The sequence below is a fragment of the Phyllobates terribilis genome, unplaced genomic scaffold (assembly GCF_046119375.1).
Source record: "Phyllobates terribilis strain yellow unplaced genomic scaffold, ASM4611937v1 Scaffold_4__5_contigs__length_816908805, whole genome shotgun sequence".
Classification (NCBI taxonomy): Eukaryota; Metazoa; Chordata; class Amphibia; order Anura; family Dendrobatidae; genus Phyllobates; species Phyllobates terribilis.
Window position 1 is genome coordinate 750,742,099 of NW_027362764.1, and position 18,874 is coordinate 750,760,972.

The window sequence follows — 18,874 nt, forward strand, 5'->3', positions numbered from 1 at the left end:
TAAGACAAACTAGTGACAAATACACTCAATTGGGAACTTGCTGAAAAAAAGCTATTTTCAGTACACAAACTGTGGTGAATGTTAGTCATGGTAGACACTTTCTTTATGAAAAATAAAAGAGGAAGGTGACCTAAAACGAGAGGGTTTACAGTTTTGTTAAAGATTCGGTGACTGTATTTTCATGTCAAATATGAACCCACTCGCTGACAGCTGTGGCTGCAGGTTCTTGTCTTATGCCCTATTTTTACTTTTAATTAAAACAGATACAAAAATTAGATCTGATTTATTTCCTAAGATATCTTTATATCTTTTTATTGTTTTTTTTCTGACGCAGTATATGGACTTACAGTGAATGACAACATTATGCCTTCCTGCTGCCTCCACTAGAGGGAGCTCTGTCCTGCCCTCCCACATTGATGGAGCTAGCCGAAACTCGCGTGAAAATGGAAAAAGTTGCAAAATGTTGTGCTACTTTATGCTGTGCAAAAAACAGTTCACAGTTTTTCAACAAAGTGTATTACTCCAGATTTCCAATGGATCGTTGCCTTTGTTTCCCTGCACATTCAACTTTGATGTGGCCTGTGATGATCATAAATCAGTTGAGGAGCTCAAAAAAGATAAAGGAGTTATAAACTTTCCAATTGGACCGTCAGAATGAGCTCACTGACTGATTCTCAGTTGACTCATTCTACAGCCAGCAATAGACAGGACATCACAGAGTCAATAAAAGGCAAAAGGTGCAACATTTTTAATGAAACTCAATTATAACAATGCCGCCGCATGGCTTCCGATCACTGATAACTTCCTCATCTACACATTTATCATATCAGATGCGAACACTTCAGTGATAAAATTCCTAATCTCTACGACATTGACACATAGCATATTGGGGAACTATGTGCAATCAAATGACCGCAAAATACCTTACATAACCTTCACCTTGTAATTGTCTAGTGGTCGGTACATAGTTCATATACATGTGTGCACATTTTGATGCAGTTTTTGCTGCTGGGTTTCAGCCTGGTGTGGACATATCCTACCCTTACATTATAAATAATTTAGCATAAAGCATGCAAAATAGTATATGCATAACTTCCCAGCATAACATACTAAAGGAACAGGAAATTCACCAAGCTTAGCCATGACTATAGCACCACCCTTAACCTTGACTTTCAACATGTCGAAAGTGCAGTGCACCTAAGCCCCATGCCCTTCATCTGCCAAGACCCTAACCCTAACTCTGACCTCTCCCCAAGACAGTGACTAACTCCCAGTTGTCTGCTATTAGATTGCCATGGCAAAAGAACCCTCACACTGTTTCCACTGTTTGGTCAGATGTATGAGCCTCTGTAATAATGTCCTTCATCCCAGCCCATATCCTCTAACATTGTCCCTCATCCTATATAATTGTCCCTTATCCTGTAATAATGCCTCCTGTCCTAGCCCCTTTCTGTAATAATGTCCCCTGTCCTGGCCCCTTCCTGTAAAAATGTCCTCCATCCTGGCCCCCATCCTGTAATAATGACCCCCATCCTGTGATATTGCCCCCAATTCTGTAATAGTACCCTCTTCCAGCCTGTAAAAAAAAGCTTTTCATGACCTTCATCTTGTAATAATGTTCCCTGTCCTGTAATAATGTCCCCCGTCCTGGTCCCCATCCTGTAATAATGACTTCCGTTCTGGCCCCTTCCTGTAATAATGTCCCCATCATGTAATATTTGCTACCTTTCTGTAATAATATCCCCTGTCCTGGTCCCCATCCTGTAATAATGTCTTCCGTCCTGGCCCCTTCCTGTAATAATGTCCCCATCATGTAATATTTGCTACCTTTCTGTAATAATATCCCCCGTGCTGGTCCCCATCCTGTAATAATGTCTTCTGTACTGGCTCCTTTCTGTAATAATATCCCCCTTCCTGGCCCCCTCCTGGTACAATGTCCCTCTTCCTGGCCCCTTCCTGTTATAATGTCCTCCATCCTGGATCCTTTATTTAATAATGTTCTGAGGACAAACATTCAGTGGAAACCGGTGCTGGTGTCGACGGTCTCCCTGACTCCAGTACCGTTACGCCCCTGCCTATGGTTTAGTTCACACAAGCATATAAAAAAAAATTGTCCGAATTACATCCAGAAAAAACGTGCTATTTTCATCTCAATTGTTTTTCATCATCTGTTTTCATAATCATTCTTTACAAGACCAAAAACACTTTCCTGTGTTAAATTATTGCAATGTTTCTGTAATAATCATCATTTTATAAGGCGACTCCATATGGGATCCGATTTTTTTTTACGCATCCATAGACTTGAATGGGCGAGTCTCATCCGACTTACCGGAGAGAATAGTGCGTGCTGCCATTTTTTTCCCTGATTCGGTCCATAAAAAGAAATCTATAATATTGATTAATATTGGTAAGAGTGCTGTCTGCGTGATGTCTGTTTTTCACGGAGCAATACGTTTGTGTGAACTTGTCCTGACTTTGATCCTTGCTTTGTTTCTAAAATCAGCATTTTTCTCATTGCTGTAGTTTGTTGCTTGCTATATGTGGTTTGACCTCTGGGTTTTGACCATCTTATCCTCTGGTTAGTGACATCCAGCCCAATTGCACTCCAGTACCCTCTGGAAAACTATATCTGTCTAATTTGATTTTGTGCACAAAATCTTATTTAAAGGATCTTGTGATTTTTTACTCTAAAAAGAGAAAATAAAAAAAAATAGCTTGAAACTTGATGAATTGGTGGCTATGCTGTTGATTTTGAGACAAACTAAATCAGTGACTATTCTGGGGACCATGACCTGGAGATCTAACTGCAAAAGTTCAACCCTCCTTGTGTGACTTGAGGTTGAAGAACAGGGAACTCCTCGGGCTATACAGTTTATCCAGCACCAAACCAGGTGCAGTCTAAGCATCTACTTTTCTGGTGAAAACCTTAAAGAATATTTTGGTAACACTTACTTCTGCACCAGGAGATCAGCGGGGTCGGAAACGTCATGACTGCTGATATATTCCTGGAAGCGTGTACAATCGGCAGGTATGGGCACATTTCCTATTCCTCTCTGCATGATGAATAGGGATTTATAGATTTACCTACACTTTATAAGATGGACCACATTTTTCTCCATTTTCAGAACCTCCATAGATTCATCTCTCAGGCCGGTTCACTTCACTTAGTCATATGGACGCGGTGAGAATTCCACCAAACATCTCCCCATATCTCAGCTTCCTTGGACTCTACTCCAGTCGACCATGAATGCTCAGAGTGGCTCTGGTATTCCATGGTCGGCCATTCATTGAACTGGGCGTCATATAGAACTACCGATTGCCTATCTTGCTTCAGTTTAAAAAAGTTGCCAATAGTTTTGTAAACTTACAGATTGAGTTAACTTTTACAGGGAAATTTGAGGAAAACTTTGCTAATTATATTTCATTGATTGCTGTAATTTCTAATAACTTATACTAGTACAATTAGCGCCTTTTTCATTACTTGCCGTATTCACGCGCCTATGCTGTCCCTTCTCTCTGTAGGCGTATATAATATACAATGACTGGATTTCCATGTAATGACTAAACCTTAATGGTTAATCACCTAATGAGTTATTTTTACTTTTCCTGGCATTCGCTTCTTCTACAACATGCTGGACTGGATTCAAGGTTTACTGTCTTCTACCAGCTTTGATAATATTTTACTGCTAAACGTATGGATGCCTAGCACAACAACGCTAGTCACAAACACGATCTTCATCAATAGTTTCCAGGAGATGCTCAAGAATGAGCAGAACACAAACTCCAGACAGATGGAGACCCGGTGACATGAAAAGCCAGGAGCCCAACTAGGGCCATTAGTGGTGTTGCTATAGAGGGGATGAAGAGGCAACAGTCACACTGAAGCTCTGGCGCCTCAAAGAGCCTAAAAGTCCCTCTGTCACAAAAGAAACACTCAAGAATGAGGAGAACAAAAAATTCCAGACAGATGGAGACCTGGTGAAATGAAAACTCTTTGTGTCTCTCATTGTCTCCAAATCTGAAGTATTCCCCTGAAAAGTCTGTTGTTTTTGGGAAGCCTAACTGCACTTGAATGGAAATGGGTAACATATAAGATGTATTTAAACTTGTTTAATCCTAAATGTGTTCATAAATAAGTGGCACCACATATACATCACATGGACACAAGTATTGGGACACGTACACTTTACACCTACAGGAGTTTTCATGTCATCTCATTCTACATAGGCATCAACCCTATAAGAACCAGGGAATTTTTTGTTTTTTTGCGCTTTTGTTTTTTCTTCGCCTTCTTCAAAGAGCTGTAACTGTTTAATTTTTCCATCGACATAGACGTGTGAGGGCCTTTTGTGGGGACAAATTGTAGTTTGACTTCATTTTAGCATATAGTGTAATTTTTTTTAGGCTTTTTTCTTACGGCGTTCATTATGCGGTAAAAATGACCTGGAGTCCACGTGAGTCTGATTACAGCGATACCAAACATGCATTTTATTCTGAGACCGAAAACATTTTTATTTTTTTGTTGATGGGCCAATGGGAGGACTTGTGTTTTGCACAATGAGCTGACATTTTTATTGATGCCAACATGGTGCATCATAAGGGCGCAGTCAGACGGCTTTATGAATTGGAACGAGATTGGAACGCAGTCAGACGGCCATATAAATTGGAACGAGATCGGACCGCAGTGCACTGACCGGCGGCTCTCCCGACCCAAGCGTGACAGCTACATAGAAATACATGATAGGAAAAAGATGGTCTACCAAGGACCCCTAGGACTAAGGCTCCTTCTTCACCTCCTAACCAGGGATAGTGTCACTGGACCACCCGAAATCTGATGAATTCATCCATCCCACTGCAGGGATGACAATTTTCCCTTTGACCATGGGTGCAGAGCTGGGGTGAAGGATGGAATGGTGCAGCTTTTACACCAGGACAACATTTTTCCATCAATTCCATTGACTGATATTGGGCATCTTCGTTATCTTCAATGTCCAGAAACGAACACAGCATAATTCTCGCTTGGCTACATGTTGCCCTGTGGCCCGTGATATGCCCATGAGAAATATTCATACAGCTGAAATCCAAACAGATATGTCACGTTCACATGAAAAAAAAACCATCAAGCAATTATTTCTCTTTTATCTGCATTCAATAAAAGATTTCACAAACATGCTGGAGAGCGGCCATCTAACTTGCTCATTTTCAGATTGGCATTGACTGAAACCCCAATCTATGCAGGGAATGACAGATATGCTGGAAGAGATATTGCAGTGTTTTATGATGAGTATGTAATTTGAAGTGATAAATACATGAAAGAACATTTATGAGATCTGCTATGACCATACAAAAGCCCCATGTCACCTACACATAGACATGCTTGTTTTAAACATACTACTGCTCCCAATGCACAAGTACTTATCAGTACTATAATACTACCCCTGTGTACAAGAATATAACTACTATAATACTGCCCCTGTGTACAAGAATATAACTACTATAATACTGCCCCTGTGTACAAGAATATAACTACTATAATACTACCCCTGTGTACAAGAATATAACTACTATAATACTACCCCTATGTACAAGAATATAACTACTATAATACTGCTCCTATGTACAAGAATATAACTACTATAATACTGCTCCCTATATACAAGAATATAACTACTATAATACTGCCCCTATGTACAAGAATATAACTACTATAATACTGCTCCCATGTACAAGAATATAACTACTATATTACTGCTCCCATGTACAAGAATATAACTACTATAATGCTGCCCCTATGTACAAGAATATAACTACTATAATACTGCCCCCTATGTACAAGAATATAACTACTATAAAACTGCTCCTATGTACAAGAATATAACTACTATAATACTGCCCCTATGTACAAGAATATAACTACTATAATACTGCCCCTATGTACAAGAATATAACTACTATAATACTGCCCCTATGTACAAGAATATAACTACTATAACACTGCTCCTGTATATAAGAATATAGCTACTATAATACTGCTCCTGTATAAAAGAATATAGCTACTATAATACTGCCCCCTATGTGCAATATACAGTACAGACCAAAAGTTTGAACACACTTTGTCATTTAAAGATTTTTCTGTATTTTCATGACTATGAAAATTGTACATTCACACTGAAGGCATCAAAACTATGAATTAACACATGTGGAATTATATACTTAACAAAAAAGTGTGAAACAACTGAAAATATGTCTTATATTCTAGGTTCTTCAAAGTAGCCACCTTTTGCTTTGATGACTGCTTTGCACACTCTTGGCATTCTCTTGATGAGCTTCAAGAGGTAGTCACCGGAAATGGTTTTCCCTTCACAGGTGTGCCCTGCCAGGTTTAATAAGTGGGATTTCTTGCCTTATAAATGGGGTTGGGACCATCAGTTGTGTTGTGCAGAAGCCTGGTGGATACACAGCTGATAGTCCTACTGAATAGACTGTTAGAATTTGTATTATGGCAAGAAAAAAGAAGCTAAGTAAAGAAAAACGAGTGGCCATCATTACTTTAAGAAATGAAGGTCAGTCAGTGCGAAAAATTGGGAAAACTTTGAAAGTGTCCTCAAGTGCAGTTGCAAAAACCATCAAGCGCTACAAAGAAACTGGCTCACACAGGGGCGGAACTACCGCCCGTGCAGCCGGTTCATTGAACGGGGGCCCCGAGGGAGAGGGGGCCCCTCCAGCCTCCAGCAGGGCCGCCATCAGGGCATGACTGCCCTGACTCCAGTATGGGGCCCGGCCGGTAGGGGCCCCCTCGGGGGCCCCCCTCTTGTGCGTCTCTCTCCTCATGCATGCTATGCGCCGGGTCCGGGACATTTCAGCGCTGAGCTGCGCTGTTGCGGCAGCGCCTTCATGATTCCCCTGACTTCCGGTCATGTGACGGCGCCGTCACATGGCCGGAAGTCAGGAGAACCTGCTGTCAGCGATTTGGACGAGCGCCAGGATTCTGCAGGGATCGCATGGGGGTAAGTATAACAAGTTTTATTTTTTTTTAAATACAATTAACTAGGAGTGGAGAGATGGGAGATGCACATGTGTGTGGGGGGGGAGATGGGAGATGCACATGTTTGTGTGTGGGGGGGGAGATGGGAGATGCACATGTGTGTGGGGGGGGGATGGGAGATGCACATGTGTGTGGGGGGGAGAGATGGGAGATGCACATGTGTGTGGGGGGGAGATGGGAGATGCACATGTGTGTGGGGGGGAGATGGGAGATGCACATGTGTGTGGGGGGAAATGGGAGATGCACATGTGTGTGTGGGGGGAGATGGGAGATGCACATGTGTGTGTGGGGGGAGATGGGAGATGCACATGTGTGGGGGGGGAGATGGGAGATGCACATGTGTGGGGGGGGAGATGGGAGATGCACATGTGTGTGGGGGGGGGATGGGAGATGCACATGTGTGTGTGGGGGGAGATGGGAGATGCACATGTGTGGGGGGGGAGATGGGAGATGCACATGTGTGGGGGGGGAGATGGGAGATGCACATGTGTGGGGGGGATGGGAGATGCACATGTGGTGGGGGGGGAGATGGGAGATGCACATGTAGTGGGGGGGAGATGGGAGATGCACATGTGGTGGGGGGAGATGGGAGATGCACATGTGGTGGGGGGGAGATGGGAGATGCACATGTGTGGGGGGGGATGGGAGATGCACATGTGGTGGGGGGGGAGATGAGAGATGCACATGTGGTGGGGGGGAGATGGGAGATGCACATGTGTGGGGGGGGAGATGGGAGATGCACATGTGGGGGGGATGAGAGAGGTGCACATGTGGTGGAGGGGGATGAGAGAGGTGCACATGTGGTGGAGGGGGATGAGAGAGGGGCACATGTGGTGGAGGGGGATGAGAGAGGGGCACATGTGGGGGAGGGGGACGAGAGGGGCACATGTGGGGGAGGGGGATGAGATAGGGGCACATGTGGGGGAGGGGGTGAGAGATGTGCACATGGGGGGATGAGAGCTGCACATGGGGGGGTTTGAGAGCTGCACATGGGGGAATTGGGAGTAGGGGGATAATGAGCTGCACATAACGAATGTGGGGTGGGGGAGAGTAAATGATAAATGATGATGGGGTGGGGAGAGCACGGACATGATATAATGAATTGGGGCAGGGGGTGCATGTAAATATTGAATGCGGGGAGCAGGAAGTATAGAGTAGGGGGCGTTGCGGATGCAGGAGTGTGACTGGTAACAAATTGGCAGAAAGAGTAGAGGTTCTAATTAAATTATATATTAAGTGCCTATTTACAGTTAATGGGGGCACAGTGGTGGATTACAATTTATATTTGGAATGGTAGGTTGCATAATAACTAACCATATATTGATGGTGGATGCACGTCTGTATTCAGCTGCGTAATGTAGAAGTTGGGGAATGTGCTCTATGTTAGAACCTTGCTGTTAGGTTTTTTTTCCTTTGCTGGTCACATGACCTTGTTGGCCTATTTAGTCCTGCTCCGCCCTTCTGGCTTTGCTGGACTTCATTGTATATCTACTTTCTAGCTAGCCTGTGCTCTGTATCTAGCTCTGTTAGTTTGCTTGGTCTTCGGACCTCTATGTTCTATCTATTTTGTTTGTTCGTCTGTCTGCTACTATTTCTGTTAGGAGGTGTCCCATATTCCTCCCAGTCCTTAGTACTTGTAGGGATTCCCTCCCCACATCTATAGGTCTTCGTACAGACTAGATTAGGACTTTAGCAGGTCTGATCGCAGGATCAGGTTCCCTGTTACATCGTAGGGATTCAGCTGAGTCTTATAGTAGGGACAGATCTCCTCTCTTTCCTTAGCTTTGGTAGCAGAACATAACAGTAAGTCCAGCCAGCAAATTCTCTAAGGAAAGATTTTTTCTGTTCCATCATGGTGTCGGTTCAGGATTTGACTCATCGCCTGCAGGGACTCTCTCTGGAGGTGGCCGAGCTCCGTCAGCACGTGAGTAACTGTCCTGGAGCACATTTCTTGGAGCCTAAGGTATGTTTGCCGGATTTGTTTTTTGGTGAACACCGAGAATTTTTTTCATTTAAAAATGCTTGCTTATTGTATTTTCGTTTGAGACCTAAGTCCTCTGGGGATGAATCCCAGCGCGTAGGGTTCATAATGTCACTTTTGCGCAAAGAGCCTCAGGAGTGGGCCTTTTCTTTGCAACCTAGTGATTCATGCTTCAGATCAGTGGATAGTTTTTTTTCTGCTTTGGGACTATTATATGATGATCCTGACCGTGTCGCATCAGCTGAGACTGAGTTGAGACGTCTAAAACAAGGATCGGGTAATGTGGAAAAATATTGTACACATTTTCGTCGTTGGTCCACTCAAACAGGGTGGAACGATTCTGCTCTGAAAAGTCTATTTCTTGCTGGGCTCAGTGAAAGGGTTAAAGACCTGCTAATTGCTTATCCTACACCTGAAGATTTGCAACAGGCTATGCAATTAGCTATACGGGTGGATAGAAGACTGCGTGCTAGGGTTAATGAGAGCAAATCCTCTGCTATGTCAGTTTCTGGTTATGATAATGTGTGTACTAACAGTGGTGAACCGATGGAGATTGGATCGGTGGCACCTCGCTCTCAAGAAAAAGACCGTCGTTTTTCGCAAGGCTTGTGTTTCTATTGCGGAAAATCTGGTCATTTGATTAAAGGCTGTGAGCTTCGTATGAAGAAAGAAAAAAAAATGGTCAGTCACGCCCGTATTGCCTGTTTAAATTCCAAGGGTGTATTTTTAGCTGCTTCCACGATTGCTCAGGAAAAATTAATGGAATTTCGGGTGTTTGTTGATTGCGGGTCTACACTGAATGTAATTGATGGGGGATTCGTGGAAAGACTCAATTTAAAACCTGAACCTTTGTCATCCCCCATTGCTGTGGTTTCTGTGGATGGCTCCCCTTTGAAGAATATTACTCTCAAGGTCAGTGAATTTCCTCTCACTATTAATGGTGTTCACCATGAGAAATTGGATTTGGTAGTGTTGAATAACTTGCCTTCTCCAGTAATATTGGGTTTGCCCTGGTTAAAATTTCACAATCCTGTACTGGATTGGTCTACCAGTGAAATTAAATCCTGGAGCCATAAATGTTATGACAAGTGTTGTAACGGGCGTATTGCAGCTTTGGATAGGGGAGAATTGCCTGTTCCTATTCAGGATTTTTGGAGAGTTTTTTCTGAGAAGGAATCGCAGGTTTTGCCTCCCCATAGAGACTATGATTGTTCTATTGAATTTGTCCCTGGAGCGACTCTTCCTAAGAGTCGTTTATTTAACCTTACTATTCCTGAGAGAAAGGCTTTGGAGGAATACATACAAACAAGCTTGGCCGCCGGTCACATTAGGCCCTCTAAGTCTCCTGTGGCGGTTGGATTTTTTTTTGTAAAAAAAAAGGACGGCGGTTTGCGTCCTTGTCTGGATTTTCGTGAGATTAACAAAATTACGGTACGCAATCCTTACCCACTGCCATTGATTCCTGATCTGTTTAACCAGTTATTGGGGGCCAAGTGGTTCTCTAAAATTGACCTTAAGGGGGCATACAATCTGTTGCGCATGAAGGAGGGTGACGAATGGAAGACTGCTTTTAACACTCCTGTGGGTCATTTTGAGAATCTGGTTATGCCTTTTGGTCTTACTAATGCTCCTGCATTTTTTCAGAATCTGATTAATGACATCCTTAGACCTTTGATCGGTAAAAATGTGGTTGTGTATTTGGATGACATTTTGATTTATTCGCCAGATCTGGAGTCTCATTGGCGGAGCGTGCGTGAGGTATTACAGTTATTAATGGACAATTCGCTTTTTGCTAAGCTGGAGAAATGTGAGTTCGCTGTACAGAGAATTAGTTTTTTGGGCTACATTATCTCCAGCAAAGGTTTTGAGATGGATCCGGTTAAGGTTCAGGCTGTGCAGGAATGGCCTAGGCCTATTGGTTTGAAATCGATACAGAGGTTTTTGGGTTTCGCCAATTACTATAGAAAGTTCATAAAATTTTTTTCTAGTATTGTCAAACCTCTGACTGATCTCACCAGGAAAGGTGCTGATGCGGTTCAGTGGTCTTCTGAGGCCATTGAAGCTTTTGTGTATCTCAAGGAGAGGTTCACCTCTGCTCCCATCCTTATGCAGCCTGATGTTACTAGGCCGTTTTTGGTTGAGGTTGATGCTTCCTCTGTGGGGGTTGGCGCAGTATTGTCTCAGGATAACGGGGATGGAGTACATCCCTGTGCCTTTTTTTCAAAAAAATTTTCGGAGACTGAATTGAATTACGATATTGGTAATCGGGAATTATTGGCTATTAAACTCGCATTTGAACACTGGCGCCACTTCTTGGAAGGTGCGGAATTTCCCGTTCAGGTTCTTACGGATCATAAAAATCTGATATATCTTGATGCTGCCAAGTGCCTGAATGCCCGTCAGGCTAGGTGGGCACTGTTTTTCTCGCGGTTTAATTTCTCCGTTACTTACATCCCTGGTACTAAGAATGTTAAGGCGGATGCCTTGTCTCGCAGTTTTTCTCCCATAGTCGGTGCTGAGAAAGAGGAAAACATTTTACAAGAAGGTGTTGTGATAGCTGCTTTAGACTCCGTTTTGGAAGATGAGATTCTTAAAGCTCAGGAGAATGCCCCATCTAACACTCCTCATGGGAGGTTGTTTGTGCCTGAGACCTTTAGGAGAGATTTGTTTGTTGAGTGTCACGAATCTCGGTTGGCAGGTCATCCCGGAATCTCTGAGACCAAGAGACTGGTGGGTCGCAGTTTTTGGTGGCCTGGATGGCAGAAGGAAGTCATTAAGTGGGTGCGCCAATGTACTATATGTGCTAGATCTAAGTCCTCACACACTCCTGCTGCGGGGTTGCTTTGTCCTTTGGAGGTCCCCAGTGCTCCTTGGACACATTTGGCTATGGACTTTATAACTGACCTTCCCCCCTCTGAGGGTTTTACTGTCATCTGGGTGGTCGTGGACCGTTTTAGCAAGATGTGTCACTTGGTTCCCTTCGTCAAACTGCCCTGCGCTAAAACTCTCGCTAAGGCCTTTGTCAAGGAAATTGTCAGACTTCATGGCGTTCCTACTGACATTGTTTCTGATAGGGGTCCTCAGTTCGTGGCTCGTTTTTGGCGTGCCTTTTGTGACAGGTTGGGAATTCATTTGTCGTTTTCGTCCGGATATCATCCTGAATCTAATGGCCAGACAGAAAGGAAAAACCAGGATGTTGAGCAGTTCTTGCGTTGTTTTGTGGCAGACAATCAAGAGGGGTGGTCTGAGTTTCTGCCACTTGCCGAATTTGCTCTGAACAATCATACATCTTCTTCTGCTGGTTGTTCGCCTTTTTTTTGTTGTTCTGGGAGACATCCGTCGTTTGGGTCGTTCTCCAAGTTGGGATCTGCCGTGCCTGAGGAGGAGAATTTTTCCGGTGATTTGGAAAGAGTTTGGACGGATGTGCGTGGTAATCTTCAGGAGGCCAACAGAAAATCTAAAGACTACTTTGATAGGAAACGACAGGAGGTTTTGTTCGCTGTTGGTGACATGGTTTGGTTGTCCTCTAGGAATCTGCGGTTGAGGATTCCTTCTAAGAAATTGGGTCCCAAGTTTGTAGGGCCCTTTAAGGTGCTTCAGGTTGTCAACCAATCTGCTGTTAGGTTGGAGGTCCCTACCTCCTGGAGAATTAATCCGGTCTTTCATGTCTCTCTGTTAAAAAAAGCTGTTGTGTCGGATGGTGACGCCTCTGCCTCTGTTCCTCCGGTGGTGGAGGACTGGGAATATGAAATTTCTCGCATCCTTGACTCTAGACGGTATAGAGGTAGTTTGCAGTATCTTGTGGCCTGGAAAGGTTTCGGACCCGAGGATAACTCTTGGGTGAGGTCAGATGATGTTTCCGCGTCCAGACTTATCAGAGCGTTTCACAGGAGATTTCCTGATAAGCCTGGTCCTAGGGGATCCGGAGGATCCTCTTAGAAGGGGGGGTACTGTTAGAACCTTGCTGTTAGGTTTTTTTTCCTTTGCTGGTCACATGACCTTGTTGGCCTATTTAGTCCTGCTCCGCCCTTCTGGCTTTGCTGGACTTCATTGTATATCTACTTTCTAGCTAGCCTGTGCTCTGTATCTAGCTCTGTTAGTTTGCTTGGTCTTCGGACCTCTATGTTCTATCTATTTTGTTTGTTCGTCTGTCTGCTACTATTTCTGTTAGGAGGTGTCCCATATTCCTCCCAGTCCTTAGTACTTGTAGGGATTCCCTCCCCACATCTATAGGTCTTCGTACAGACTAGATTAGGACTTTAGCAGGTCTGATCGCAGGATCAGGTTCCCTGTTACATCGTAGGGATTCAGCTGAGTCTTATAGTAGGGACAGATCTCCTCTCTTTCCTTAGCTTTGGTAGCAGAACATAACACTCTAGATAACTGTGTTATTTTATGCAGAGACGAGTCCTGGCTGGAAGACGTGATGGCGGTCTGTGCTGGATGAAGGAGAAAAGCGAAGATGAAGGACTTCACCTAGAGACGTCACCGGTGAGTCAGTCTATTACATGTACACTGTGTATAATGTCACTGGTGATCACTGTATTACCTGTACACTGACACTATATACAGAGCTCCTGTGTATAATGTCACTGGTGATCACTGTATTACCTGTACACTGACACTATATACAGAGCTCCTGTGTATAATTTCACTGGTGATCACTGTATTACCTGTACACTGACACTATATACAGAGCTCCTGTGTATAATGTCACTGGTGATCCCTGTATTACCTGTACACTGACACTATATACAGAGCTCCTGTGTATAATGTCACTGATGATCACTGTATTACCTGTACACTATATACAGAGCTCCTGTGTATAATGTCACTGGTGATCACTGTATTACCTGTACACTGACACTATATACAGAGCTCCTGTGTATAATTTCACTGGTGATCACTAGATTACCTGGACACTTACGTTATACATACCATGTATAGAGCTTCCGTGTATAATGACACTTATGGTAATATTAGTAATGTGGTGGTAATATTAGTAATGTAGTGGTAATATGTGGTCTGGTCATGGTGTGGCAGTTTTTCTCCCTTCTGTGTGGTATTATTCGGTCACTATGTTGTGGTAATATGTGGTCTGGTCATGGTGTGGCGGTATTCCCTGTATGTGGTATTATTGGTCATTTAAAAAAAAATGTATATGACACATTCTCTTAAAGAAAACTAAATAAAAATATATCTAAAAAGAGTATTGGATATTTTAAGAAAATTTTAATAGGTTAGAGTAGGGCCCGGCCAGAAGAGTCTACCTTATCGTGGTGGCGGCTTTAAAAATCTTTTGGCCAAAACAAAAGCTGATGGCTATGTATGTGGCGCCGTCACATGGCCGAACGTCAGGAGAACCTGGTGGCAGCGACGTGGACGAGCGCCAGGATTCTGCAGGGATTGCATGGGGGTAAGTATAACAAGTTTTATTTTTTTTAAATACAATTAATTAACTAGGAGTGGGGGGAATCAGAGATGCACGGGGGGGATGAGAGATGCACATGGGGGGGTGAGAGATGCACATGGGGGGGGTGAGAGATGCACATGGGGGGGTGAGAGATGCACATGGGGGGGTGAGAGATGCACATGGGGGGGTGAGAGATGCACATGGGGGGGGTGAGAGATGCACATGGGGGGATGAGAGATGCACATGGGGGGATGAGAGATGCACATGGGGGGGATGAGAGATGCACATGGGGGGATGAGAGATGCACGGGGGGTGAGAGCTGCACATGGGTGGGATGAGAGCTGCACATGGGGGGGTGAGAGATGCACATGGGGGGTTATGTTTACATAACTTTGTTGCCTTATGAAGGGCAGGGGGGGCCCCCCAAAATTTCTTGCACAGGGGCCCACTACAGTCTGTGTCCGCCCCTGGGCTCACATGAGGACCGCCCCAGGAAAGGAAGACCAAGAGTCACCTCTGCTTCTGAGGATATGTTTATCTGAGTCACCAGCGTCAGAAATCGCAGGTTAACAACAGCAGCTCAGATTAGAGACCCGGTCTATGCCACACAGAGTTCTAGCAGCAGACACATCTCTTCAACAACTGTTAAGAGGAGACTTTGTGCAGCAGGCCTTCATGGCAAAATAGCGGCTAGGAAACCACTGCTAAGGACAGGCAACAAGCAGAAGAGACTTGTTTGGGCTAAAGAACACAAGGGATGGACATTAGACCAGTGGAAATCTGTGCTTTGGTCTGATGAGTCCAAATTTGACATCTTTGGTTCCAACCACCGTGTCTTTGTGCGACGCAGAAAAGGTGAACGGATGGACTCTACATGCCTGGTTGCCACCGTGAAGCATGGAGGAGGAGTTGTGATGGTGTGGGGGTGCTTTGCTGGTGACACTGTTGGGGATTTATTCAAAATTGAAGGCATACTGAACCAGCATGGCTACCACAGCATCTTGCAGCGGCATGCTATTCCATCCGGTTTGCGTTTAGTTGGACCATCATTTATTTTTCAACAGGACAATGACCCCAAACACACCTCCAGGCTGTGTAAGGGCTATTTGACCAAGAAGGAGAGTGATGGGGTGCTACGCCAGATGACCTGGTCTCCACAGTCACCAGACCTGAACCCAATCGAGATGGTTTGGGGTGAGCTGGACCGCAGAGTGAAGGCAAAAGGGCCAACAAGTGCTAAGCATCTCTGGGAACTCCTTCAAGATTGTTGGAAGACCATTTCCGGTGACTACCTCTTGAAGCTCATCAAGAGAATGCCAAGAGTGTGCAAAGCAGTCATCAAAGCAAAAGGTGGCTACTTTGAAGAACCTAGAATATAAGACATATTTTCAGTTGTTTCACACTTTTTTGTTAAGTATATAATTCCACATGTGGTAATTCATAGTTTTGATGCCTTCAGTGTGAATGTACAATTTTCATAGTCACGAAAATACAGAAAAATCTTTAAAGGAGAAGGTGTGTCCAAACTTTTGGTCTGTACTGTACCTATTGTAATGCTACCATAGTGGAGTTATGTGTATTTTGTTCCTTGCTCAGTTTATTGTACCGATGTTTTTTTTTAATAGTACAGTTTGATATCTCTGAGATGACTTAAAGTTCTCTTCTGTCATTAATATTTTTTTATATCTTTATTTATCACATCTTTGCAAATCTGTTGCAGGGCCATGTTCCTCAATAGCAAATGGAGCAATAATAAATGACAAAACCAGAGATAAAAAGGCATATTTCGAGTCTTGGCTTGGCCAATATTCCTGTTACAACACAGTAAGTTGGTACTGACATTAAGAGATATTTTGTGTATGTTTCCTATTACATCTGAAGTCACTGCTATAAACCACATATGTGTTCATTTGTGTAAGTACCTAGATCAGACATCAGCGAGTGATGTAATATTTTTTTTCGATTCTTGCATTATAAAAACTGCTTATGGTTATGACTGATCGAACAAAAATCAGCGATTTCGTAAAGATTCCATGGAAATTAAAGGCCCATTTACTGGACTCATTTGTTTTTGTTTATGGCATTTAGGGCAGAGTCAAGGTTGATGGAGGCTTCCGGGGAATAAATTGGTATAAGTAATAAAGTTATGTATTGATTCACTAGCTCAAAGTAGTTTCCTGGCACTTAAAGCAGTTGTCCCACCACGACATCCCCTTTTTTGGACATGTGGACGTTACAGTGTGGGGTTTTGTGTCAAAATGGATAGTCGATCTGTAAATGTTCTGGTAGAGCTGTCAAGTCTATGCAGTCCATTGATGGCCATTCAAAACCTGCATGTAATACTACATTTCCCCCAAAGTGGCCACTGCAGGAAAAATGTGTCCATGGGTTTCAGAAAGTCAGGTGATCACTGCGCCAATGGATTGCGTTTATGAGATAACCCCCTTGATATCCAAAATAGGCTGTATCCGTTAGGGGTTAAGCATTGTTCAACCTCTGAGAAGTGGAGGCTCTTAGAAAGTTTCCTGTTTTGCACTCCTTAGGCTGCGTGCCCACTATGCGTTTTTCATGCGTTTTTGCCTTGGAATTTCCACAGTGAAAATGCTTAAAAAACGCTTGGTAATACGTGCCCCATGGTCCCCAATGATAATCCGCACGTGCTGTGCACATGCTGCGGAAATTTCCGCTGCGGATTATCATTGCGAAAAAATACGCAGCATGTCCATTTATTTTGCGGACACGCAGCGTAATTGCCGCCATTGACTTGCATTGAATCGCTTAATATCCGCATGACTACATGTGCACATGCGGATATAAAGCGATTCTATGTGCGGATGGTACCTGGGTCTGGAGAAGATGAAACTCTGCTCCAGACCCAGGTACCATGATACCTGTTAAAAAAAAGAATTTAAAATAAAAAATAAAGATTATACTTACCTTCCGATGGCCCCCGGTCTCCTGTACGGTGCGTTGGCGGTCGCGTGACCTGTCACATGACTAAATGACGTCATGGAAGGTCCTTTTAGACCATCGCAAGCCGCCCATCACACCGGACGCATCGCTGAGGAGACCGGGGGCTATCGGAAGGTAAGTATCTTTATTTTTTATTTTTTTACCATTCTTATTCTTTTTTTTTAACTATTACTTGGTCACACTATATATGCCAGTTGCATGGATTTATATAGTGTGACCAAGTTGTCAACCACTTTTCCAAGTGATGCTAAAATCGCTTGGAAAAGCGCTTGATAACCCGCATGCAGAAATGCATGCAAAAACGCTTGACAAATGCTTTTACCTGGCAGAAAAAATGCATGTAAAATCCGCATGCGTTTTTCCTGCCAGGGAGATGCGGAAAAATTATGTAGCATTTCTGCATTGTGGGCACTTAGCCTTATATTTAGACCCTGTATTACTTAGATTAACAGCCAAACTTACTACTTGTCCCTTGCAAAATTGATCAAGTGATGAGATAATCATATGGTCTACATGCCACAGATAAAATCCACCCACTTGGTTACTATAGAGTCTTTCTAGTGGGTCACCCCTTATCAGACTGGTTTCTGTATGGAAGATATAACAAGGCACCACCTATGATTTATTCTCATATGGCTCAGCAGTATGTCTGAAGGAGGAAGAATGAAGCATATGCTGAGAAGAACACCTTGCTTTCAATGAAGCATGGCAGTGACTCGGGGATGCCTAAAGTGAAGCATGGCTGCGGCTTGGTGATGCCTACAGAGAAGCATGGCGGTGGTGCTGTGATGCCTACAGTGAAGCATAACGGTGGCTCAGTGATGCCTACATTAAAGCATTGCGGTAGCTTGGTGATGCTTACAATGAAGCATGGTGGTGGCTCGGTGATGCATTCAGTGAAGTATGGAAGTGGCTCAGTGATGCTTACAGTGAAGCATTGTGGTGGCTCGATGATGCCTACACTGAAGCATGGTGGTGACTCAGTGATGCCTACAGTGAAACATAGCTGTGGCTCAGTGATGCTTACAGAGAAGTATGGCAGTGGCTCTATGATGCTTACATAGAAGCTTGGAGGTGGCTCTGTGATGCATACAGTGAAGCATGCTGGTGGATCTGTGATGCCTACAGTGAAGCATGGCAGTGTCTTGTTGATGCCTACATTGAAGCATGGTGGTAGCTCGGTGCTGCTTACAGTGATGCATGTCAGTGCCTTGGTGATGCCTACAGTGAAGCATGGCAATAGCTCGATGAAACTCTGGGGCTGATTTGTTGTCTCTGGCTTTGGAAACCTGCAGCATGTGTAGGGCAAGATGGATCAAATATCAGGAAATCCTTGGAGAAAATGTCTTGACTTCTGTTTAGAAGCTGAAATGTGCGCATCATGGTGCCTTCCAACAGGACAATGATCCCAAGCATATGTTAGAGTCCACCAAGGTTTGATTTCAGAAGGATTTTTGGAAGA

General features: G+C 43.8%; 1 long non-coding RNA gene across 1 annotated transcript in view; it reads left to right on the forward strand.

Moving 5' to 3' along the window:
- Positions 1–16,266, forward strand: part of LOC141264519 (uncharacterized) — a 43,388-nt gene extending 27,122 nt beyond the window's left edge. The window contains exon 3 of the long non-coding RNA XR_012319983.1: positions 16,160–16,266. This is a non-coding gene — a long non-coding RNA (uncharacterized lncRNA). The remainder of the gene's footprint in view (positions 1–16,159) is intronic.
- Positions 16,267–18,874: the final 2,608 nt, after the last annotated feature.